Source organism: Canis lupus, chromosome 6 (assembly GCF_011100685.1).
Source record: "Canis lupus familiaris isolate Mischka breed German Shepherd chromosome 6, alternate assembly UU_Cfam_GSD_1.0, whole genome shotgun sequence".
NCBI classification, from domain to species: domain Eukaryota; kingdom Metazoa; phylum Chordata; class Mammalia; order Carnivora; family Canidae; genus Canis; species Canis lupus.
In genome coordinates, this window is record NC_049227.1 from 54,090,951 (window position 1) to 54,116,796 (window position 25,846).

General features: G+C 37.0%; 2 long non-coding RNA genes across 3 annotated transcripts in view; one reads left to right on the top strand and one right to left on the bottom strand.

The window, feature by feature from the left end:
• Window positions 1–25,846, top strand: part of LOC111096377 — a 352,626-nt gene that overhangs the window by 274,268 nt on the left and 52,512 nt on the right. The gene's annotated exons all lie outside the window — the stretch shown is intronic.
• Window positions 1–25,846, bottom strand: part of LOC111096378 — a 32,692-nt gene that overhangs the window by 2,322 nt on the left and 4,524 nt on the right. Inside the window, exons 2-4 of one of the 2 annotated variants that reach the window (XR_005361179.1) lie at window positions 23,513–23,567; window positions 4,304–6,450; window positions 4,047–4,149 (exon numbers count right to left, since the gene is read on the bottom strand). This is a non-coding gene — a long non-coding RNA (uncharacterized LOC111096378). Of the gene's footprint in view, window positions 1–4,046; window positions 6,451–23,512; window positions 23,568–25,846 lie in introns of both variants that reach the window. The other variant, XR_005361178.1, reaches the window with a different exon arrangement.

Genomic DNA, 25,846 nt, shown 5'->3' on the forward strand with positions numbered 1-25,846 from the left:
CACACCATGAACAAGTCGAAAAGCGCCAAAGTGACATAAAACTAATTAATCACTATCAATTTAATATGTGCCCTATCCGTTCAACCAGCTCAGCTCCTCTTGACTTTATGGATGATATTCACTCAGTGCACTGTGCACATCAATTCTCCAGAAAATGGAGTTCTGTCTCTCCTCCACTTGCAAAAGTAGTTTAATACTGTGAACTCTTTCTGTCGTAATTCTTCAGGTCAATCCCATCATCTTGCAGAGACCACCTCCTCCTCAAATGAGTGCATGAACCAGTGCTGTGATTTGCATTGCAGTGTTTTGAAAGTATTTCTGGGCTACATTTCCTTTCTAAAATTGTTCATCTTCTTTCAAGATCACATCGAAGACCTCTTCACTGGCATTTCTATTCCTCACGAAGCACCAGAAAGGTCAATGATAATTTTTTCCTTTATTTATGTGATGTAGGTGGTATTGTGTACCAGATGTAGTTAATCTATTCGTAATAAAGAACATGTCTATCATCCTCAATGCTAATATTTTTCATTCAATACACGGTAAAATACATTAATTATCCTTTATTTCTAGCTTGAACTTAAAAACCTATAGACTCTTTCTAGTTTTTAAGTAAATAAAACCCACTGTATGGCCTTAGGCAAGTAGCTTAAATATACAAAGCAGCCATTTCTTTATCTATCACAAGGGGGGAAACAATACCATTTATCCCACGTAATAAAGTATCTGAAGTGTTGGATAAATGTTATCTATTATTTTGATTCTTACTCTTATTGTTATTATTAATTTGCTGTCCATCTTGAAATGTGTCCCCAAGCATAGTGGCCCTACTCTGCATGAGGAAACGATAAGGAGCATCTAGACTGGATGCTCCAGGTCATCATATCTGCAATAATGGGTTATGGGCTGTGTAAGAGGCCGGTGATTATAGGAGAGTAAGAATTTTAAAGTACAAGACAAAGCTCCTTATGACAGGATCACTGAGGTCATGAAATATCGCAGATCTTGTCAGCGTGATGTTTCAGGGTCATTCCCTGTTTAGATATGTGCCCTAACCTTTGGAAAATAAAGAACTCTTCATGACATTTGCAGATTTATATAATATTGAACTTATTTTTCCAAGCCGGATCTTTCCTGCACAAGGATTTGGAAATATGTATCTGCCTTGAGAGTGGCATTTCTGGGGGCTCCTCCCTTAAGAGGTCTGGGACTCTGCCAACTTCATTGGAGTCAGTGTATGTCAGCCAGGCAAGTTGCTGTTAATACTTTATAGTGACTCTGGGCAGGATAGTAGGTTTTATTATTACCTCCATTGTTTAAAATATATAATTTATTAAGAATAGAAGGTTAGAATATGAAGCAATCCTTTTACCACTGTTTTTCAAATACATGATGAAAATGGTGCTATACTATTCTGGATATGCGAGAACAATCACTGTTTGCTACAGTCATTGTGCCCAAAGCTGGTGGAAAGATTGTGGCAGATAAGGTCTGTCTTCAAAAGCATTCACTCTGAAAAAAAAATAATTCACTCTGGGGCACCTGGGTGGCTCAGGTGGTTAAGCGTCTGCCTGCAACTCAAGTAATGGGATCAAGCCCCACATCAGGGCTCCCTGCTCAGTAGGGAGCCTGCTTCTCCTCCCTCTACTGCTCCCCCTGTTTGTTCTCTCTCTCTCCCTCTCTCTGTCAAATAAATAAAGAAAATCTTTAAAAAAAAAAGGTTTATTCTATGGGTAGATTTATTTCTCAGCCTCCTTAATTCGTGACTTGGCTGTGGCGCTTGCTTTGGCCAGGGAGATGTTAGGAGGCAGGGTACAAGCAGAGGCTCAAAGAATGCTTTTGTGACGGGAGTGCTGCTTGAGCCTAGTTTTCAGCCTGGAAGAACATGCCTGGGATTGCTGGATGGCCCCAGCAGGAGGCTGGAGAGAAGCCGGGCACAGCAGAGCTCCTAAGGTAGCCCAGGCTAATCGGCTGCACACAGACACCTGAGAGTAAATGATGCTAGTCTTAATCCTCTGAGTTTTAGAAGTTTGTTATACAGCATTTTTGGCATGCAGCAGTAGTTGACTATAATCACAGCATGTCACACTGAACTATGTAGCACACCTTGTATTGATTTCTATACTTAATGTAATGAATGTTTGGTTAAGCTCAACCCAGATACCAAAGAACCATCATGAGAGATGCTGACAGATGTAGCACATTAAAGGGGGACCTAGGAAAGACCAGCTAGATGGCTCCCACTCCCTTTCTCTATCATAAATAAATCATACCACTGTGCTTGTGCTGAGCACAGTGCATGAGAGATGCTGTTGGTAACTGATCCTAGACCCCATCCCTAACCCCCCAAGTCAGTTTCAATGGTTGTCCTAGGGATGCCCTTCTGATCTGGAAGGCCATCAGGGCCAATAAGATGTAAAAGCAGAAATATCTGAGTGAGGCTTCTAGGATAAAAGTCTTTTTAAATAAAAAGACTCTAGTGGCCTGCCCCTAGAGGCAAGCTCTTTCAGCCACACCCATCTTCCCTGCATGGACTGTAAATACCATCATCAGCAGAAGAAGTGCAGCAGCCATCTTTTTGTGACCATGAACTGACACCTGCGGAGAAGGCCAAGAGATACAGAGACAGTGGCTCTCCCATGGTTGGACTTCTCAACCAATGCCAGCAGCACCCTGTTTTCCAGGCTCCTAATTATAGAAAAATAACCTCCTCCTTAAGTCAGCCCTCTGTTACCTGCGGCTTGTATAAGCCTCTCTATTGATTGTACTATAGAGCAAGCAAAAAGAAAAAGTCAAGATATAGCATGGCACAGAGTCCCCGTGTTACGCTTATTAGTGTAGTTATTCTCAAAGTCATCATTATATAATATCTATCACTATTAAATCCCCCAATACCTTTATTAACTGAAAATAAAAGCATTAATACCTGAACTAAATCAGTGAATTTCTAAGTTTGTACTGTATTCAAAGAAAAAAGGATGCTTTAAGATTAAGGTATAGACCTTTGGTGAATGAACAAAAGAAATTTTTAGAGTGATAAAGATGAAATGCTTTTGAAAAGGTTATCCATATATCAGAAGCTTAAAACATCAATATCAAATAGTCGGTAAAATTTAGACATACTGTAAGATACAATTAACTTGTCTTCAGAGTATTACAGGTTCTCCTGTAAGCCTAATTGTGCACTCTTTCCATGGCTTTCTTGTATTCGCATAGAGATTAGGAAATCGTTAGCTTAGTCATTAATTGGTAAAGATTTCTTTCCACCAGTGAATTTTCATTGAATATTAACACATGATTAACCCCACATCACACATCAAGAGAAATGATGTGAAACCATGTGAAACCCTGGCAATATTCTGTGACTGTCTGTGACTGTTGAAACCTACTAAATAATTCTAGATCATAGATGCAATGCCTTTGTTCAAATATTAAAATTATGTTCTTCCATTTCATGATAGAAACATGAGTGATGCAATTATAGGTTCTATAAGCCTCGCCCCAGGTAGAGGTCAGTAGAAACTAACATGATCCTTGATTTCTTTTCTCTAAGTCTCTGAAATAGCTAAGGATTTAAGTTACATATGTCATGTATATTTGATTGACACCATAAGGTTTTCATCTAAATTCGAAACCTAACTCTGTTTGGATATATTTGAACATTTTTATTGCATTTAGTCATGAGTCTTGAATTCTGATAAGCTAGAATGTGTGATGTGGCTAGATCATACCAAACAGGTTACTTCTGAAGTTAGTTTGAATCAATAATCCAAAAAGGGAGGGGGGGGGTGCAGAAAAGGCCATTTTGCTTCAGTTCTGTTGTGAAATAAAATCAAAACCATCAAAATGAAAACTCCCCTCATCACAAATATAATTTGCAATCTATACTGGATATAGAGGAGAAATAGAGAGCAGCTAAAACAGACAGATAAAGCCAAATGAAGGAGCTAAAGGCAAAAGGAAACTAGTGATAGAAACAGAATGTAGGACAGCAGGCAGCCCAGCCAGCACAGTGAAAATGTGAATAAGCACATTCAGTAACCAACCTCCAATCAGGGACGCCTGCTGAACAAGATGCTTCCTCTTCATTAATCTGCCAGAAAATAGAAGGCCTACTTGTCCCATGTCGGAGAGATACGGGATGAGTACCTAGGCAAAGAAATCATTTCTTTTCCTTTAAAGATAATAGGATTGCAGGATGATGGAGAGTGCAGAGGGGAAAAGAGAGGCACTCTCTCTTGCTTGATCTGCATCCCCAATGTCAGTCAGGCAACAACGGGGAAAATAAAATGCAAAAACTTACTTTGTCTGGAATCTATGCCTTTCACTAAATCCTCAAATGATGAAGCACTGGGGTAGGAGAAGGAGACAGTGGAATTAATAAGAGGGATAGAGAATATCCCACACCGTTCTGCACTGATTGTGGAAAGTTATTATTACTGGCTTATTTCTGGTAGCCAGACCTAAAAAGGACATCTGTGATGTCCCTTTCCATGGGTTCACACTCTTAAGGATATTTGCTCAAGAGATGCCATCCCGCCCTCTCCCCAGTAACAGTTGCTGTAGGTTGAAGCTGTTAGAAAGAGATAACAGGCCCAAAATGGAGTCATCCATGCCAAGCCCAGACCAAGACTTAATACCTAACCTAATTGAAGTTTCAACCTCCTCTGGGAATATAATCCTAACTGGTCAGTCTCAAATTTCCTGGTCAGTACCAAGGAAGTAATCCACTTTCTAGACCTTTTTCATCCCTTGGAGGAAGGTGACCATGCCTGAAACAATCCATTCTTTACCCCCTTCTGCCCAGTATTTTGCTCAGCTTCTCAGAGCTTCTTTCTGTCTGCTACATGGGATGCTGCCTGAGTCATGAATCTTTGAATACAGCCAATTAGATTTTCAAATTTACTCAGCTGAATTTTGTTTTTTAACAAAGCTCTGTGTAAAAATCAGAGCATTGAAGTGCCATTCAGGATTAGTTCTCAAGGGGGAGCAGTCAAAAGGGGAGGAAACAGGAATTGGGGCATAATTTTCCTTTTCTTTCTGCTTTTTTGCAACAGTCCAACATCTTAGAGTGAAGAAGAGAAGAGCCATGGACTCAAGGAGTATACAGTCCTTCAGACCAGCATCCCCACATAGAGATGTCTGTTATTTCCATTTTTAAGGAGATTTTGAGCTTTGAATAGTCATGAGAGGCCAGTGTGATGTGGCCACTGGATGTCTCTCTTCAGTTTCATTTTTCTCCCCCTTATCAGCTCCTACAATTCCAAACAGATCAACCCTGCTTTCCTCTGTGGTGGGCACTTACTGGTTCCGAAGAAAACCTACCTGTTTTACCTCTTACCTGCTACCCTGCCCCTCCACTACCCTATATTTCTGGTCCTCTGATGTGACCCAGACACTCTTTCTTCCAGAAAATTCTTCAACCAGGCAGACTTCAGTGCTCTCTCCTATCTGCACCCTTGGTATCTTGAGAATGCATCTATTCCAGCCAGTTCATAATAGACAGTTATTTGAAAGACTATTAATTAATTTAAAGACAAGACCTTAATTTTTCGTCTTTTCATCCTGAACAGCCAATACACAATAGATGCTCCAAAGCATACATTTTTTAGTGAGCTAAAGAGTTGCTTTTTTTTTTCTCTTTATATTATATTTGATACCAGTTCCTTTCTTAGCCAAAGGAAAAAAAAAGTGCTTGTTGATTCAATCCAATTGATAGGGCCCATTCTTCACCCTTGACATTTACTTGGTAAGTTCTCCACCTGCATTAGGATTGTAGACATAGATTTTGGTAATGGTTTAGTATAATGTTCCAAATTATGGGTTGCTGGGGACAGACTCTGACTTATCAGTTTGCCTCTTTGTATTTAAGTCATATTTTTTCTCAAAAAAGAGCTGTGGGTGAGCTCAGGAATGCAACAAAAATCCAACTCCTACAGAAGAAGAAAAAAGCTGCTAAATGAGGCAAGAGAGCAGTGTCCAGGCATCTCAGGGGGCAGCCCTGTTATTTCTCAGACTTTTTTTTAAAGATTTTATTTGATAGAGAGAGCACAAACAGGGGGAGCAGCAAGCAGATGAAGATGGAGAAGCAGGCTCCCCCTTGAACAGAGATCCCCATGTGGGGCTAGATCCCAGACCCTGGGATTTTGACCTGAGCCAAAGGCAGATGCTTAACCGATTGAGCCACCCAGGTGCCCCTACTTCTCAGAGGTGTTAAGATGTCATTGGCAGTTCTGCAATGTCGAGTCCAGCCCAGTGGATCTGACTCTCCACAGACGACAGCCCCATGTGTGCTTGCTTCAGTCTTGGTTCATGCAAATCAGCCAGTTATCCATTTCCTAAACTGACTCCCTAGAGAAAGTGGTGATGGTTGGTAGTCATCTGATCATAATTTCTGTGACCAGGAGCCTGGTAGGAGTCCCTTTGATTTCAGCCCCACTGTTTTCCTGTCTGCAAAAAACAAAAGGAAAAAGGTTTTAATCAGGCCTCCATTTACATCACACAAGATCCTCATGGGGGTGCAATTTTCTCTCTTTTTCTCTTTCATTGAGCTTCAGTTCTATTTTTATATCAGGATCAAGAATTAGCCCAGAAGAATGAGGACTCTCATTTGAATCACAAATATTAAGTTGGGACTACTAATATTAAGCCAATGCTTAGAGAAACCAGTTTCAGGAACACCTTGTGTTGGCTCCTCACCATGTTTAGTATTGATAAGTAGGATACAAATCTTCATTGTCCTGCTTGAGACCAGTCCTGTAGTTTTGTGGAATGAGTACGATTTCCCATAGGAAGAAGTCAATGAGAAGTGTCACTTCTGGTGGCATCTGGCAGCAGCCCCAGAATTCCAGTCCCCAAAAAGAAACTGAGGCATCTTTTTCAGATGCAGCAAGTCAGGTTCCAGAGTGTGGGTTATAAACACCTAGCTCCAGGAGAGGCATAGAAAAAAAAAGCAGCAATACCTCTTCCTAATGGCATGGCTAACTGACACATTTTTAAACTAAAATATGTTACAACTAGCACTCTGCATCCCTCTCTCTTCCAATCCCCACATAGAAATAATGACACGGTTTTTGTCTTAAGAAGTATTGACCTAATGGGTAAATATTGATCTGACCATGACTAACTGAAATGGGATTGAAGTTGACAGGGAGGAAGAGCTCCCAATAAATAACCGTAGTAGTGTCCCTAAACCCATTACCCAAATTATTCGGTGGTTAACACCTTAAAAAAAATCCACCTTCCGATTTCACAGATTTCTTTTCTACTGCATGTCAGAGCAGAGCAGAGTGTATGTGGAACAGATGGTCGCCATGTACACACCCCATACTTAGTGTCGTGCCAAGCTTATGCTTCCTTCACTTTCTTCATGAAAACAGGCATGCTGAAAATATGTTTGCGGATGGCACAGAAATGCTGTGCACATTTTAGCCGTCATGGCAAAGCAGGAAAAATTCAGAGCCATAACAAGTAAAAACAAAAACCACTGAAAAGTAATTTTTCCCTCCACCAGGCAATAGTCATTTCCATGCCCGAACATGGCAAGTCACAAATGCATTGTGTTAAGTGCCATTCAAAGAAAAGAGGGGTGGGTATTATGGCATCAAGACAGAAAATCTTGGAATAGGATCAGGCGTCTCATGCTCTAACAAAGGGTGTTCAATTCTTGTCAATTTCAGAAAGCAGGCCTGTGCTTCCATGGTGAGGGAAGCAGCAAAGGAAGAAGAAAACGAGCTGGCTTATTAAATGTCACCTAGTTTTGCACTTTGGAGTCTGCCCAGAATATTGCAATTTGCCTCTTTTTTTGCTTTAATATTTTATATCATGTAAAGCACAATCCCCTTAGGCAGTTTAGAGCTGTGAATTGAGCAAATATTATAATTAACAAAGAAAACATTAAAATATTAAAAATAATAATAGCTGCTGAGCTCTTAAGCTATTATTTAGCTTGCCAAACCACATCACATCTGAGTCTATTTGTGGACTACCTCCTTGTATTCTGGATTATCCTGAAGTTAACAATGGATCTTAAAAAACCAGGCATCTGTAATCTCCTATCCTACAGAGTAAAGGTTTGCTCATAGGAAGCCTGTCCTAGATATTGCATCAGTAACATACACAAAGCAAGTTCCTTCCTCTAAGTTATTTTTTACACCATGGGTCATTAACATTTCATAATATTTAGATTTGGAAGAGAGCTTGGAGATCAGTTCATTCATGTCTTCCAAAATATGGGAATTGATTTTATTGACTCATAAGCAGTAGACTGTCCACTTATGCCACAATGCTTGATATTTCCAGAGACAGCCAGCTCCCTGTCAACTTTTATTTCAGCAGGTACAAGTCTGGTTTCATTAGTCCAAGGAATAACCACTCATCACCATCTAGGACCCAAATCCTTTTTAAGAAGTACAAATATAAAGATAAATAATGAAGAAGTCCTGCCCTCAAGGAGCTCATAACCTAGTTAGGGATCTTGACAAATAAACAATTTCAATGCAATGTGATAACTATTGTTGGAAAAGAAATCTACTATGGTCATTTTTCATCAAACTCTTTACTTTTCCTTATGACTTTTACCTCAGCTTGCAATTACATATTTATTAGTACAATTATCTGTTTAATTACTGTCTCCCTTGTTAAAACATTAGCTTCATAAAAAAGAAACTAAATCTGTTCAGCAGTTATCTCTAGATGTCTGTGTCTCAAACACATAATAAATCTGTGTTGAATAAATGTGAATGATCGATGAATTTTAGAAAGGCAATGCTAGTGAGATAAGGATGCTCCAAGTGGACAAGCAGCATCTTCAAAGGCAGGAGATGAGGGGAGCACTTTAAGGAGTCACCAGTATTTCGGCTTGGAAGAAACTTAGAGCAAGACATGAGGAAGCCTAGAGGTAAGACTAGATAGGGAATGGCCTAAACTACAAAGAATCTTTATATTGTGCTAAGGAATTTTGATTTGTTTCTGTTTACAACAAGGATCCATGAACAGACTGCAAGCAGAAGAGTGACATTGTCAGTTCACATTCTGGAGGGACTGGTCTGTCACAGTGGTGGAGCATAGGTGAAGGGAGAGTGAAGTAGAAGTTGCCATGATGCACAGAGGCCATGGATGTGAAAGTAGAGAGAAAAGGGTCTTTCAACAAGTAAGAAAGATCACATGAGGGGGATGCAAGGATTTATCACTGCCTCCAGTGATAAAGAGTTCCACCTTGGTAGAACTAAACAGGGATATAAAATACTGTGGGAAGTTTTTCTCTTTCTTGGAGAAGATGTTATATTGGAGTTCTCTTTGAAAGTAGAGATAAATGGTAATTATATAATTCTGGAGCTCATTAGAGAGATTTAGGCTACAGAAAGTGATTTGAGAGGGATCAAAATATAGATAATAATTAAAACCCAAGCAGGAATGATTTCCCAGCAAAGCTTGTGTAGATGAGATGAGTGCAAAACAATGAAGGACAGTGAGAAGACAGTAAGAAGGGGCAGTAAAAGAGTTAGAAAGAAACAAAACAAAATAAAACAAAAACAACCCAGAGCAGAACAACATTAAGGAAATCATGACAGGAAAGAATTTTGAAAGACAAAGAACTCAAGAGCAAGCAAATATAACAGTTAACTGTGTCAATATGGCAGAGTGGGAAGGTAGGACCAGAGCTGGAAAATCTTTATCATTATATTCAAAATTTAAGTCCTACATGATTTTGATGACAGCCATAGAGAAGTAAAAAAAAAAAAAAAAAAAAAAAAAAAAAAGTGGAAGCCAGGGAGCTGTCTTTTATTTCAGGGCCAGCTCTACATAGTATAATATTGCCTATTTATTATTCTGAATCAAGTTTTCCCTTCATATAGATGGTTAAGTGTCTGGGGAGGAAGGGAGTGCAAATTTTATGAGTTTCAATGAAAAACTATAGTAAATATTTTATTTTGTTTCAACAAATATTTATCGAGCATCTGCTATGTGTCAAGCTCTATGCTAGGTGTTAGAGACACAAAGATGAATAAGCCATGATCCCTGCCCCAAAGGGGCTCAAAACACATTTAGGGAGACACAAATACACACTTCAATATGGTAAACGCTACAGTAAAGGTATATGGAGATGGTATGGTAATAGAAAAGATGCAATTGTTGGCTTTGCCTAGGCTAGTCAGGAACAGAGGTTGCAGAGAAGAAAGGGCACTTTTAATGGGACCTGGAAAAATCGAGAAGATAATATGGGCATACCTCCTTTTAGTGGAGGTTATATGTTTCTGGAAATGAATGAACTAATGAATGATTAAGCAATATGAGCTGTCTTTGTGTCATGGTCCCCATGGAAATGCATCATACACAAACCAGCTGTGGAATTCTCTTTAAATGCCCTCAAGCATGGCAAATTTCAAGCTATAATTTTATTCACATGCTGTTCATACAATAGTAGAGCAATCCTCCCAAGCTGTGGGGATCTATATGTTTTTTATAAGGTAAAAGTACTTATCCCAGTCTTTAACTTTTGCTGATCTTTGCTTTCTAATTAATTGACTATTACTTTGAATGTATCACAGAATATATAAAACTTCATGATACAGTTTTTTGGCAATTTTGCAGTACCTCTAGTAGTACCACTTCATTGTCAGCTATGAATGGTCAGAACTGTTTACCAAAAGGTGAAATAGACGTAGAAAGAGAGACTGGGGAGTAGTAAAGGTGGAATTAAAAATAAAACAGATAGGGGTATAGGGGTGAGTGGGTGGCTCAGTCAGTTGAGCATCCAACTCTTGGTTTTGCCTCAGGTCATGGTCTCAGGGTTGTGAGACTGAGCCCCACATCAGGCTCTGCTCTCAGCATAGAATCTGCTTGGGATTCTCTTTCTCTCCCTCTCCCTCCCCCTGTGCCCTCTCCCCCACTTGTATTCTCTCTCTCTTCCTCTCTCTCAAATAAATCAATAAAATCTTTTAAAAAATAAAATAAAAGTAAAACAGCATAGCATCATTAAACTGAAGCATCTTGTGGAAGGCTCCTTACTGCTCATTGACTGAGAGGCTAGATTAGTCATCAGTCACATCGATACATTAAATGATAGATAGATAGATAGATAGATAGATAGATAGATAGATAGATGATAGATAGATATAAAGAAGGTAGGAGCATGAATATATAAAATATTTCTGAGATAACACTTTAATGAATGTGTGTTACATAAGGCAGCATTAGTTGTGAGATACAGAAAATAGAAGACAATTAAATCCCAGCATGTATAAGCATGTGCATTCATGAAAGTAAATGTGTAAGAAGCCAGTGTGGCTAGAGTGGAGTGTGCGTGGTATACAGGGATAAGAGATAAAATTGGAAAAAGGTTAAGTTCTTTGTAGATTGTGAATGTCGCTGTATGTTATCCTAAAAATATGGGCAATATTATACAGCAAGAAGTAGCCTTCAAATTTTAAATAGAAAAATGGCATAATCCTAACACTGATGGAAATATGGAGAAATTATTGGAAGCTGGACAAGGTGAAGGCAGAGAAACCAGCTGGGAAGTTGAGAGACCCTGAGAGCCTGACCAAAGCCCAGGACAGCAGGATTGAAAGAAGCTGGGTGTGTCCCACAGGATGCCTAAGGGATAAGAGAGTTCCTTCACACAAAGTAATTGAAAGTCAAAGATTCCCAGTAGTGGAACTGAAGAGCAGTCTGTCCAACCAACAGAAACACAAAAGGGCCTCAAGAAAGTCAGCTTCAATCACAGTTCAATCCCAGAGAGTTCCAACACTAGATCACAGCAACTGTTTCAATCCAGTAAGTTATTACTCTTCCCTCCTTTCCCACCCACAAGAACAATTCAATCCTAGAGAACCCAAAAGCAACCTGGTCTCTGGAAGAGGAGAACCTGTACTTAATAAGGCAATGAGAAGTCTCGCTTATCTCAGTCACTCCCTGCAGAACACTAACCTGAAGCAGACCCCAGCAAGGGGAGGGAAGACATTTGATCCTCACATAAAGTCGGTACTTTATTATTGCACTGAACTAGATATACCAATTAATAAAGAGACACCTTTTTAGTGTTTAGAAGTAACAGGAAGATTTTTTTATCTCTGACCAAAAAAGTCATAGCACTCACTTTAGATTTTACCCTAAGATCAGAGATAAATGAACTCTTGGGGGCAGGTTTGAATGGGTATGGCAGAAAGATAAAGTAGTTTTAGGAGTAACCTTCCAGACTTTCTGTTCATATAAAGCAGTTTAAGAAATAAATTACTGCTAAATAGTTCATGCCTTCTGAGTTCTTTTTCTCTTCCCATTTCTCTCTGAGATAACCCCCCTCCTGAATTTGGTGTTTATAATTTCCATTAATTTATTTTCCTTCGACTACATATATGCTAATCGCTCAAAAATGTATACAAATTTTTTTTACAAAGCTTTGCACTTCAAATCAATGGTGTCATACTCTATATATTCTTAAGCTACTAGTTTTCCCAGGAAATCATAATTACAGATTCTATAACTGCAATTGTATAGAGTATTCATTAGTATAAAGAATTCTCCTAGGTGAACATAGCATATTGTACCTATTGTTTATGGATATTTAAGTTGTTTCTATTTTCTTGCTATTATGAATAATGGTGCTCTGAACATTCTTGTGCTTACTGGATATTTAAGTTGTTTCTATTTTCTTGCTATTATGAATAATGGGGCTCTGAACATTCTAGTACTTTCTTTTTTTTATGTTCAAGAATTTCTTTAGAATATGTATCTAACAGTGAAATTGTTGGCTCTGTTTTTTTCCACCTATATTATATAGAATGTAATTAACCACATCCTTGGTTAATGATACACTCTCATCATTATGATTTGTTCATGCCTACTTACTTTTATCTGGTTAGTTCAAACTACTTCCTTATAAAACTTGAATGTGAAGAATATGTTCCCCTTAAATCATGACCTTACTTCTCCTTACCCCAAAGTAATCATTCATCTGAATTCTATTATTATTGTTCCCTTGTTTTCTTTTTACTATATTTTTAACTGAAAGAAAATGAAAAACCAGCATATCAAAATTTGCAAGATATAGCTAAAGAATACCAAGAGGGAAACTTTTAGCACTATAAGCCAGTATTAGCAAAAAGGAAGGTCTAAAATCAATAACTTAAGTTACATCTAAAATAAACAGGGGGTTCCCATTTATTTTAGGTGGAACTTAAATTATTGGGATTGAAAACACAAAGTAAGCTCAAGAGATTATAAAGATCAGAGCACAAATCCATAAAATAGAAAAGACAATAGATAAAATCAGTGAAACCAAAAGCTGGTAGTTTTTTTTAAAATAAAATCAATAAAATTGACATATTTCTGCTCAAGCTGATTAGGAAAAAAGAGAAAAGGTTACCAGTATTGTAAACGAGCAGTAACATCATTACAGATTTTAAAAGACTGATGAGACAATATTATGAACAACTTTGTGCCAGTCAGTTCAATAACTGAGACAAAGTAGACAAATTCTCTGAATGAGACAAATTACCAAACTCACTCAAGAAGGAGTAAATAAAAAAAAAAATAAATAAAAATAATAAAAAATAAATAAATAAAAAATAAAATAAAATAAAAATAAATAAAAAAAAAAGAAGGAGTAAATAACCTAATAGACTTATACATATTTTTAAAGTGAATTGGTAAAAATTTTCTGACAAAGAAAGCTGCAGATGCCTTTACTGGTAAATTCTACCAAACATAAAGAAGGAGTAATATAAAGTCTACACAAACTCTTGCAATCAAGGAGGAGATAATACTTTCAACTCATCCTGCAAGGCCAGCATTACTTTCATTTCAAAACTAGACAAAAACAACAGAAAGAAACTAGACTAGTATCTTTCATGAACAAAGATACAAACATCTTACAAAATGTTAGCAAATTCAATCCAACAATACATGAAAAGTCTATTACATCATGACCAAATCGGATTCTTCCCAGGAATCAAAACATTTGAAATTGATTTAACATTTGAAAATCAATCAATATAATTTACCATATCAGCAGACTAAAAGGGAAGATTGATAGGACTCTCTCAGTAGATGCAAAAAATCTAGTTGACAAAATTTATATCCATTTCCGATTTTTAAAAAATGAAATACTTAGTCATAAATACGAAAATATGAAAGACATGTTGAACAAAAACTGTAAAAGTTTTTGAGGGATATTAAAGATCTAGAATAAAAGATATTTTATTGTTTTCATGAATTGAAAGGGTTAATATTGCTAAGATATTAGTTCTTTCCAAATTGATCTATAGATTAAATGCAATTCCAATCAAAAACCTAGCAGCCTTTTGTTGAAAAGCTGATTTTAAAATGTAAAAATTCCATGGTGCAGATCCCTGGGTGGCTTAGCAGTTTAGCGCCTGCCTTCCACCTAGGACGTGATCCTGGAGTCTGGGGATTGAGTCCCACACTTGGCTCCCTGCAGAGAGAGCCTGCTCCTCCCTCTGCCTGTATTTCTGTCTGTCTGTCTCTCTCTCTCTCTCTTTCTCTGTGTCTCATGAATGGATAAAAAAAAAAATCTTTAAAATAAATAAAAATAAAAATAAATAAAAATTCCATGGAAAAGCAAAGGAAATAGAAAAGCCAAAAAATACATTGAGTTGGAGGACTTTAATGCACTACAAGATTTATCTAAAGTCTTGAAACCTATATACTTATAAGGCTTATTTATTGTAGTTTATTTACTTATAAACCTACAAACAATAGTAAAAACAGCATGGAGTTGGGGTCAAGATAGACAAATAGACTGATGGAACAAAATAGAATTCACAAATAGAATCACAATCAAGCCAGTTGATTTTTGACAACAGTGAAAGGCAATTCAGTTGTAAAAGTAATAGTTTTTTCAATAAATGGTCCTGAAAAATTGAATACATATATATGCAAGAAGAAACAGCAGAAGTTCAATCTATACTTCACATCATATAAGAAAGGAACTCAAAGTGGATTTTAAGCTTAAATGTAAAAACTAAAATTGTAAGCTTTCTAGAAAAAAAAATCTTTGTGATCTTGAATTAGGCAAATATTTCTTAGATGTACACCCAAAACAAGATCTATAAAAGAAAAAATGTTTGCTAAAAGACATTGTTAAAAGAATGAAAAGACAAGGCATAATCTTGAAGAAAATATTTGTGAATCAGATATCTGATAAAGAACTTGTAGGAAAGTATTAATGACTTCATTTCATATAAACATAAGTTAACTTCCAAACAGTTATATAGAGGACTAAAAGTGTATCTGGTATTTAAATAATCTGAACCAGTTCTGCAAGTGACTGCGATTTGTATTACTGTGAAGATATGTAAATGTAGTCATTACAATTTAAAAAGTATTCCCCATAACTTCTTATTTTCTACATTCCCTCCCCTATTCTTCAAAGGTTTTCCTTTCAGTAAGCAATTTTCCTATGTTCTCAATGTATTCCTTTTTGGTAGGAATCCAGAAGAATTAGATTGAATGGAAAAGCCTTTGGCATTTCAGCACTGGGGTTCACAAATTGAAATGCCTCCTCTATCATACATAATGGAGGTCTTGTCTATCTGTGACAACAGGAAGTTTCCTTATTCATTCTTCATTTGCTGCTGTTTAATTTAATTAACAACCTCCCTTCCCAATAAAAATTCACTTATACCTCCTGGGAGAGAAATATATATATATATATATGAAGAATTCTCAAAATTCAAGAAGAAAACAAACGAAAAAATAGAGTAAAAATATGGACAGAAACTTCAATAAAGAAGACATATGTTAGCTATTAAGCACTTGAAAAACATTCATCTTCATTTGTCATTACAGAAATTTAAATTAAAACCACTATGAGATACCACTAGAAACCTGTTAGAATGGCTAAAATTAAAAAGGCTGACCATACCAATAGCAGGTGAAGATATGGAAGAGCTGGAATATTTATATATTACTGGTGAGAATGTAAAATGGAGAAGGTTTTTTTGTTTGTTTGTTTAGTTTCTTATGGAGTTAAACTTACAGTCTGCCACATATACAGCCATCCTACTTTTAGAGATTTACTAGAGAGAAGGCAAAGCATATGTCCTTACAAAGACTTGTTCATAAATGCTCATAACAGCTTTACTTGTAATAGCCAAGAACTGAAACAACTCTTAGACCCAGCAGTAGGCGAATGGATGAACAGACCAAGGTAATCACTATTTAGCAAAGTGGAATTAACTCACCGATCTATGCAACAATATAGATGAAACTCAAAATAATCATACTGAATGTAAGAAGCTGGATTTTTAAAAATGTATATTGTATGTTTTCATTTATATAAAATTCTAGGAAATGAAAGCTAATTTGTAGTGACAGAGAGTAATGTCTGCCTGGACCAAGGTAGGTGTGTAATAGACAGGAGGGGTGGCAGTTAGGGGCATGAAGAAACATTGGGGACAATGGATATATTTATTATCTTAATAGTGATAATGATTTCATGGAATATATATGTATCAAAACTTTTTCAAATTGTACACTTTAAACGTGTGTAAGTTGAACTGTAATAAAACATTTCCCCTTATGAGGATGTTTTCATTTATCTATTCTTCTAGTTCTCTTCAATTTTCTATTATATATTTGGAAGCCATGTGATTAGTTGTATAGCTTATTATTATTATGGACTCCTGTTTAATGGAACTATATACCATTATGGTATGGCTATAGTGTGGTGAGGGCTGTTTAAGATCCTCTGAGAACTATATTCCCTTTCTTCCACAGTAAAGAATGTTTCGTTTGGTGTGTGGCCCAGAATAAAGTATACATTTCCCAGGGACTTTTCAATTTAAGTGTCAACATTTGGTAAAGTTTTGACAAATGGGTAGTAAATGAAATGAGCATAACTTCCCCTTTTATCTTTAAAGAGAAAAGATACTCTCATTTCCTCCTTTCTAACATACTGTTGCTTGAACTTAAGGGAAAGTAACAAGATGGGAGGAGCTTGGATCCTTATTCATCCTTATGGAACAATGTGGAATATATTAGCCCTGGACTAATTATTAGATTATTATCAGAAAGAGAGAGATACAGAGAAAGAAAAATATTTCTGTATTGTTCACCCCCCAACCAGTGATTTGGGATCTCTATTTTCTGCCAAACTTATATACTATTATACAATTTGATAACTATACTAGGGTAGCTCTCTTAATAAACCTGAAAATATAAGGTGATCAGAAGATCTCAAATATCAGAACATGGAAAGATGATGAATCTTTTGCTGCTAAAAATTTTTTTCAACTTTAGCCATATCTTAGAAGGTAGACAGTATTCTTAAGGATGTAGCACAAAGAAGAAATATAGGGAAGATTCAAAATGGTGGTGGTTACAATTTTTCCTCACTCTCAGCAAAGTTCTTTAGAAAAGAGATAAATTCAGGATAGAACAATTCAGTCTACAAGTAGAAGAGAACTTTGAGAAAAAAGTTAAAAGAGCTTTTTGTCTATGGCCTCCGGTAGAAGCAGACTTGGAATCTAGCCATTTGGAGCCTTGCATGGTTGCAAAAGCCAATCACTTTTTGTTCCCCAGATGTATTAAACTCTTACAAGTGATAGAATCAAAGCTGAAATGTACATGGCTTGTAAGTTAATTTTCAACTTATGTAATATTTGAAGCAAGTACTGGTCAGAGCAACAAAAAGATGTTTATATAAAATATAAGAATCAAAAATAATCTTATAAAAAGCATCAAGGATATCGTCACAATTTCTGTGCAACCAAGTAACAAGAAAACTTAAAAATTAAAATTAAAAAATAAATAAGTAATATAGAATAATTCATGTGGTACTAACTTACTTAATATTTTATTTTCGGTGAACAATTTGTTTTATTGATGCATTATGTTTTAAGCCCAGCAGTATAAATTGTAACATTTCACAATGCCTAAACTCTGATGAAATTATTAACATGTCATAACAAGTCGAGTAGAAAAATCATAGAGAGACTGTTAACAATTTAATAGTTCTAGCTCATGGGGGAATACTAATCCCACTGAAGTACAGAAGTTATGGTTATTATGATTAAGAACATATAAGAAGAGAAATAGGAAATGTGAAATTCATATTAAAACTATGATATAAAATGCAATTATTATAAAGTGACAGCAAGTCGTGCAGTAAAATTTAAGCTAACTTTTCTCAGAAGCTATTACCTTGTGAGTCTACACATTTATACAGATATTTGTCCCACATGGAGAGTACCTGGCACTCCCATGTGGATTAACCTTTCCCCATATGGTTACTTCCAGATGTAGGAAGCACTGTCGGTAGTCCTCCCAGACATCTTTTGCACCTTCTTACGGTTTTTAGGAACCTCCCTCCTGCCTTCCCTGCATTTTCCCTTTCTTGTTGAGGGGCTTCTCATGCCAGTGGAGTAGCTTTGCCCACAGGCACAGAGAGTGGGAGTGCTGGGAATTTATAACCATGAAGGAGGCTCTGAGCCAATGGCCGATCTGTGAGGCCAGATGAAAGCTCAGCTCTGGGCTGTTGCAGGGGGATAACTGATGCAGAGCTTACACTCCAGAGATGCCACTACCAGAAGAGACAGAAACAACCCTCCGCAGTACTTGTCCTGAAATTGCCTCTTTTCTTGGCTGCTTCCCTTTTCCCCTGTTCTTTTCCAACTCCTACTTTGCTAGTTTCTCCAAGGAGCACTTCCTCAATAAATCATTTGCACAGGAATCTGCCTTCATGGCTTACTTCTGAAAAACCTGACTTAGGACTAAGCTTGGACAGCAATAACAAAAATAAAGTTTGGGGGTGGGATTAGAGCAGTTGGGTTGTTTTGATTCTAACAAAACAATAATTATATAATTACGTAAAATTTAAGTTATCAATTGATAGAACGATTCATAGAATTGAAACTAAAGCATTTTTAAGAAAAATGATTAGAAGATTGAATAAAAAAAGACTTAGTAGAAAACTACAGTACAGCCTTTAAGTAAATAGGCATTTCCATTGGAAAGCAATCAGATGCTCTAGGCTATGGGTTAGTAACTTGTTTTTAAGAAAAGTGTGTTATGGTAGCATAGATGTGGTTTTTAGCACTACACCCTGCAAAGCAGTACACAATAATCAGGCACCTCTATAGTGGGGCTTCTCAACTTCTACAAGAATGACATTGTAGGCCAGATAATTCTTTTTTTTTAAGATAATTCTTTATTGTTGGAAGGTGTTGTATGCATCATAGGATGTTAGACAGTATCCCTAGCCTCTACCTACTAGATACCAGTAGTACTCCCACCCAGTCATGACAATCAAAAAGGTCTCCAGACCTTATTAGATGTCCCATGGAAGCAAAACTATTTTCATGCTATATTGGTTCATAAGACAAGATACTTTTTAAAGAAATCCTTACCTATTTAATAGCAAAGCTATTTCACACAGAATTACAGAATTAATCATGTAGAGATAGTTGTGATATTTTTTTCCAAATGGAGCTCTTACCAATATATATTTAAAGTCTGATCATAAAGATATAAATATTTTTCTCTGTTTCCAGTTATTGAAATGGACATAATTACTAACAAACTATCTTTTCAGCTATAGGCTAGACATAAATGTCTTTCACAGTTGTCTGTAAGACACAGTATAGTACATGAACAATTTCTTTTGTAAATAAGGTCATGAGATTACTCAGATTTTGCAGGAGGGGTGGGAGGTGGAGGGATGAAGGGAAGATTACCAAAGGTATAGTTACCTGGATTTCAGCAGGACATTGATAGGAAAGGAAACTCTGAGCTGGGAAATATTATGGTTAATTGGTTTATATCCAAAGAGTGTACACTACTGAATCAATATCACCTGAAAAGGGTTAAGGCAGTATGAAACAGATCAGTGTGCGTGCAGCCCTCTCTCACTCAAAGAGAAATCAATGATTTCAATGATGACCTAGAAAGTATGCTTATCAAGTGTGCCGATACAAAGTTTAAAGAAATTTGGATATATTTGATGATGGAATAAAATTTTAAACATCTGAAAAAAAATTATCAAATTTAACAAAATAAAAAGAAAGGAAGAAATGGAGAACTCAACATATTAGCTTCAAAATAAGTCAACTGCTCCTTTAAACATTTTCCTCTGTCAGTGGCAGGATGCAGCCTCACAGCTCCTGTACTACAGCAGGTTCTTCAGGCCTCTCTGGAAGCATGGCTGGAATACATGACCTCTACTCCACAGGTGGCATCACTGCCCAACTGAGGCCTCATTAGTGTGTCCGATTGCAGGAGATGCCTAAGTCATTCTCTACTAACCATGCCCACTCTGAATCCATCCTAGCAGCCAGAGAGCTCTCTCTGAGACACACAGGTGTTGCACACCTGTGTCTCTGGCTGAAAACTCGGATGCAGTTTCCTATAGCTTAGAAGAAAATCCTCTAGCAACTGCCTCTACCTCCTTCTCCAGGCTCTCCTATCTCTCCTGTCTCATGCTTTTATTGTCTATTAATATCAAATTACAGATAGTTTTGTCTGTCAAATAATCACGTTATTTCTTACTTCTGTGAGTTCACTCAGGTGCCTCTGTCTATAATGACCTTTCCATATTTACTCATAGCGCTAAAACTTATTCATCCATCATGACTTAATTCAGGCATGATTTCCTTCAGAAGACTTCCCCTTACTTCCTGGGTTAGAGAGACAATTTCTTTTTTCCCTTCTTTCTCATTACACTCTCCCTCATGCATCAGTCAGAGTCCAGGGTCAAATTTGTTTTATTTTTCATTATGCTAGTAGGTGAAGTTTCAAGTGTGCTGAGGAGAGGTATCAACACTTGGAGTCTTTATTAGTTTGCAAGGCAGCTGTAACAATATACTACATACTAGGTGGCTTAAACAACAGAATGTGTTTTCTCACAGCCCTGAAAGCTAGAGGTCCAAGATCAAAGTGTTGGCAGTTTGGTTCTGAGGTTCTCAGGCCTCTTTCCTTGGCCTACATATGGCTTCCTTCTCACTGGGTGCTCATTCTTCTATACACACACCCATGGTAAGTCTTGATTTCCTATCTTATAAAGACACCAATCAGATTAGGTTAGGGCCACCCTAATTTTAACTTAAATCAGTTTTTAGAGGGCCTATCTCCAAGTACAGTTACATTCTAAGATACTAGGAATTGGGGCTTCAGCATGTAAATTTTGAGGTGGTGCAATCAGCCCATAACAGAGTCCAAATGGGATTGGTCAGTTTTTGACCTCGCTTCTTTCCAGAAGCCTGGAGATGGAAGGTTTATCCCAGAGCCTGCTCCCTCACAGCAAACGTCTGCCATTACTTTCTCTGCACGCTATCATAGTCAAAGGCTTGAGATGTGGGGAAGAAGTGGTGACCTGCTCCTGCCTGAGAAAAATTCAAACATGCTTTTGTTTTTCAGGGATTTTTTTTTTTTTGCCAAAACATTCCTTCACTCCTCTGACTCTTCTTCTGTATGAATGAAGTAGGGTCTTCACCAATTTATTCTACTCCAGGCTCTGATACAGTTAACATGAAATATCCATGTAAAATTGACACACTAGCTGACAATTCCTCCCACATTTATTTCAGCAGTTCTGCTATGTTAATGTGATTATCCCCATTTACAGACAGGGAAACTGAGGCTACAGAGGATTGTGATTTTCCAAGATTGCACACTTATGAGTGGTAGACCTGGGATTTGAACCACAGTCCACATAATCCCTGAACTCTTTCTATTATGTCATACTTTCTTGACACCCAGAAAGTCCTTAAACATTTTTACTGATTTGAGAATTATACCAACAGCTGTGTAGTTCTTCCTAAATTTATTTGACTGTAAATAAAACAACATAATTGTACTTTAAATTAAACAATCTTGGTCACAAATAAAAATAACAGATCATAAGATCTTGGTAGATATATCTGCTTAGATTTAAAAATGATGTCTAGAATGACTTGTAGGCCACCTGGGTGGCACAGCTGGTAAAGCTGCTGACTCTTAGTTCTGGCTCAGGTCGGGATCTTAGAGTTGTGAGATTGAGCCCTTTGTCCAGCTCCATGCTCAGTGGACAGTCTACTTCAGATTCTCCTCCTCTCTCTTTGCCCCTCCTGCTTGTGTTCTCTCTCTCTTAAATAAATAATAATAAAAAATAGATGACTCGCTATTAGAAATTTAATCTATATGTACTAATTTTTTGTTTAGACACAGCAAATATTGCAAATGAAAGTAGTTCAACCACTTTTCTTTCACTTAGAACAAAAATGAACAAAATAAAGCAAAATGAAGATAAAGTAAATCATTTTTCCTTTCATATTTATTATTCCAGCATTTAAAAATATAAACATGATCTTGGGCTCAAGGTCCATTTTGTCTCTGGTTGCACCTTGGGGACAATTTGCTTTCCATGTGATAGGGATCCTTTTGCCTTCAGAGTTGTCCATTCTAACTAGGCTGTACTTATCCGCAAGTTAATAGATAGAAGCTAATTCAGGCTCTCAATAGTCTGTACACTTTCAGTCTCTCCTTCAGAGTCTTTGTGGTTTCACACGGAATGTGGATTTTGTTTTCAGATCAACTATTGTTACTCAGCATGTGCTACTGTGCTATACAGTGATGACTGGTCAAGCCTGCTCTTTTGGTTTGCCAGAGTATTACAGTGGTTCCTTTTTTTTTTTTTTTTTTTTTTTATTTATTTTTTTTATTTTGACCAGTGGAGATCTTCTTTAGATCTAAGAAGACCTTCTCAAGGTTGAATTTGTAGCCAAGGGGAAGGAGATCTTGAGCTAACTTTACTCCATGAAAAAGAAAGGAGAAAAAAAAGTAGAGGACTTACCAAAAGTTTTACTTAAAATTCTAGACTTTTAATTATGCTGCTGAATTTAAGAACGTAGGAAATACATCTTGTTTCTGAATGAATTAAAAGCTGAAGCCATTCCAAATTGTTTTGAGCCATGTTTTCACAATGTTAATTTATTTAAGCTGTTCAGCCCTCATCTCAGATCACATCCATCATAATAATGATAACACTTTTAGATCTAGGACACAATTTGTCATTTAAAAGAAATGCATGGAATGCTATATTTAAGACACCTTATTTTAAACTTCAACAAATCTCTAAAGCAAATATCCCCTGCCCTCTAGCTCCATTTGTTAATTCTTCATTAAAATGCATCTTTTTCTCACTGTTCTAATGAGCATACCCACCCATTTACCATAAAATCATTATTAAATATTGATCAGCACCCTAGCTTCAACCAAAAAGTATGGTATGTAGTTAATCATAGTTTCAAAGAGAAGCTTTTGTATTTTAAACACATTGTGGAACTTTTTAAGGCAAATTATGTAAAGATTAGTTCTTAGATTTTAAACTATGCCTTTAAACTTCAAATTACATAGGAAAAAAAAACTCTGATAGTAGCAATAGGATAATGAGGGAATTAAAAACATGCCATAGAAAAATGAGGGATATTTCTCTTGAAAAATAACTCAGAAGGAAGGGAGGTGGTGCAGGCTCTGAAGCCACATGTCTGGCTTCAAATCTCTGCCCAGTACTCACCCAGGGGACAATACTGGGCAGTTCACTTAAGCTCCTTATGCTTCCATGTCTTCATCTGTAAAATGGCAGTAAAAGTAATTTTTATTTCATGAGTTATTATGAAAGTTAAGTCAATTTAACACACATGAAGGCTTTAAACAATGTCTTTGTTTTCTTTGCTCAATTAATATTAGCATAGTATCCTAATCTATTGGCAAATACTGGGAATTGTCAGAAGTCAGATTTAACCTTGGATAGATCCTATAAATTAAAGTAGGATCCATAGTGGAAATCACAGGAAGACAGATTTGAACTCTAAGACATACAATTGGAAAAGACTGCCTTGGGGGATGAAGCGTATTTCCTATCTCCTATGATTTTTAAGTCAAGGCTGGATAGCCACATGATGGGGAGGTTAAGGGGAGAATGGATGAACTAAATTTTAAATTCTGTCCAATCCTGGATTTCTATATTTTACTTCAAGGCAACTGCTATCATCTAATAGGCTTTATTTTATCAGACTGTACATATTTTTATACTAACGAATATACCTCCTTCCTCCTCTAGATTGAGAGTCCTTAATGATGAGATCACTCTCAGATTCATCATTATTTACCTTTAATCTCCAGCAAATTTGCACCTTATTCACAGCAGTAGCTCAATAGTCTATGTTTAAATAATTAAACATACATTTCTGTATCCATCAGCAGGTTATTCTCCAGAAAACCATCCAGTTTACCTATCCTTGCTGGTAACGCCCTGATGTCAGGTGTCTTTGAGGTAATAATGAGGCTTATGATATTTTATGCTGTTTTATTTTACATTTATTAGTTGCTACAAGTAGTTAGTAGATGTTTTTTTTTTTTTAATTTTTTATTTATTTATGATAGTCACACAGAGAGAGAGAGAGGCAGAGACACAGGCAGAAGGAGAAGCAGGCTCCATGCACCCGGAGCCTGACGTGGGATTCGATCCCGGGTCTCCAGGATCGTGCCCCGGGCCAAAGGCAGGCGCTAAACCGCTGCGCCACCCAGGGATCCAGTAGATGGGTTTTATATAGTGATTCTAGAAAAAATAATTTAGATGCTGAATACAATAACTGGTGTATCCCAGGCTATTTAAACTCTAAATCCTCAAGGTCTGATTCTCTCATTTAGAACCCTAATCAAAAAAAAAAAAAAAAAAAAAAAGAACCCTGATCAAAACTTCAAGAATCAGTTAGCCCACATTAATGACAGCTAAAAGCTAAAATCAGAAAAGGCACTAGTTCCTATATACAATAGTGCAAAGGGGAGAAATAAGCATTGGTTCTCTTCCCTAGAAACATAAATCCTCCCTAATCATATGGGCTAGAACTGTCAAACCCAAAACATACTGAGTTCAGACAGAAATAGGAAGGCAGGACAAGAGGGTTAGATAAGAGAAGGGAGATTTTCAGAGAAGCAGGTGGGTCATCTGCACACGTGGTGGTGCTAACAAGTCCAAAAACTATGCAATTGGCAGATGGTTTTAGCAGGATGACAGGGTGTCTAGTGAGTCAAATCTGGCCACCTGCAAAAACTACTTAGAATTACTACTAAGAACCAGTTTCACTTTATTAATAGCATAGAGAATGTTAAACACTCCAGTAAAAAGTTCTAATCAAGTAAAATGGATGTGCATACTTCCCTCAATATCCAAAATAGAAGTCTTGGAGTTTTACCATTTTCACTATCTGCTGGAAAGATGTCAACAGAAAAAGGAAAGTTAAGGTGCCTGGGTCAGCAGAGCAGAAGAAGTAGGAAGCAACAAAGGGAGAGGAAGACATCGAATATGCAGTGATCATACTAAAAGCATGGCCTGACTAATGTATTGGGTTCTGAGCATTTATTCATATAATACATGTTTATTCATATAACACATGAACCCCCCCCCCCGCCCCCCCCCCCCCGTGGATCGCATGCTCCAGGTGAAGAAGACACTGAAAGTATCCGGACCTCATCAAAGCCTAGAACCTAGTGGGGATAGAGATCAAAGTAGGGTACAGAATTCAGCTCCTACTGATAGCCATCTGCCTCATTCACAGCCATATAGGAGCCATGAGGTGATATATTTGACTGCCTAGATCAATGCTAAGTCATTACTCAAGTAGCCTGGCTCCTATTTGTAATATTATTGATGCTTTGAAATTCACTAAATTACAGCCAGATCATCGAGGTGTACTGAAGCCATGCGCAAAACTTTCTGAACCTTTACTGAAATTGTTTAGGGCCTCTCCAAGAGGCTGTAAGAACAGCAGTAAAATTCTAAGTAGTTTTCTTTATAACCTGTAACTAAATACAGACTGTAACAATGATTAATTTTTTTAATATTCTT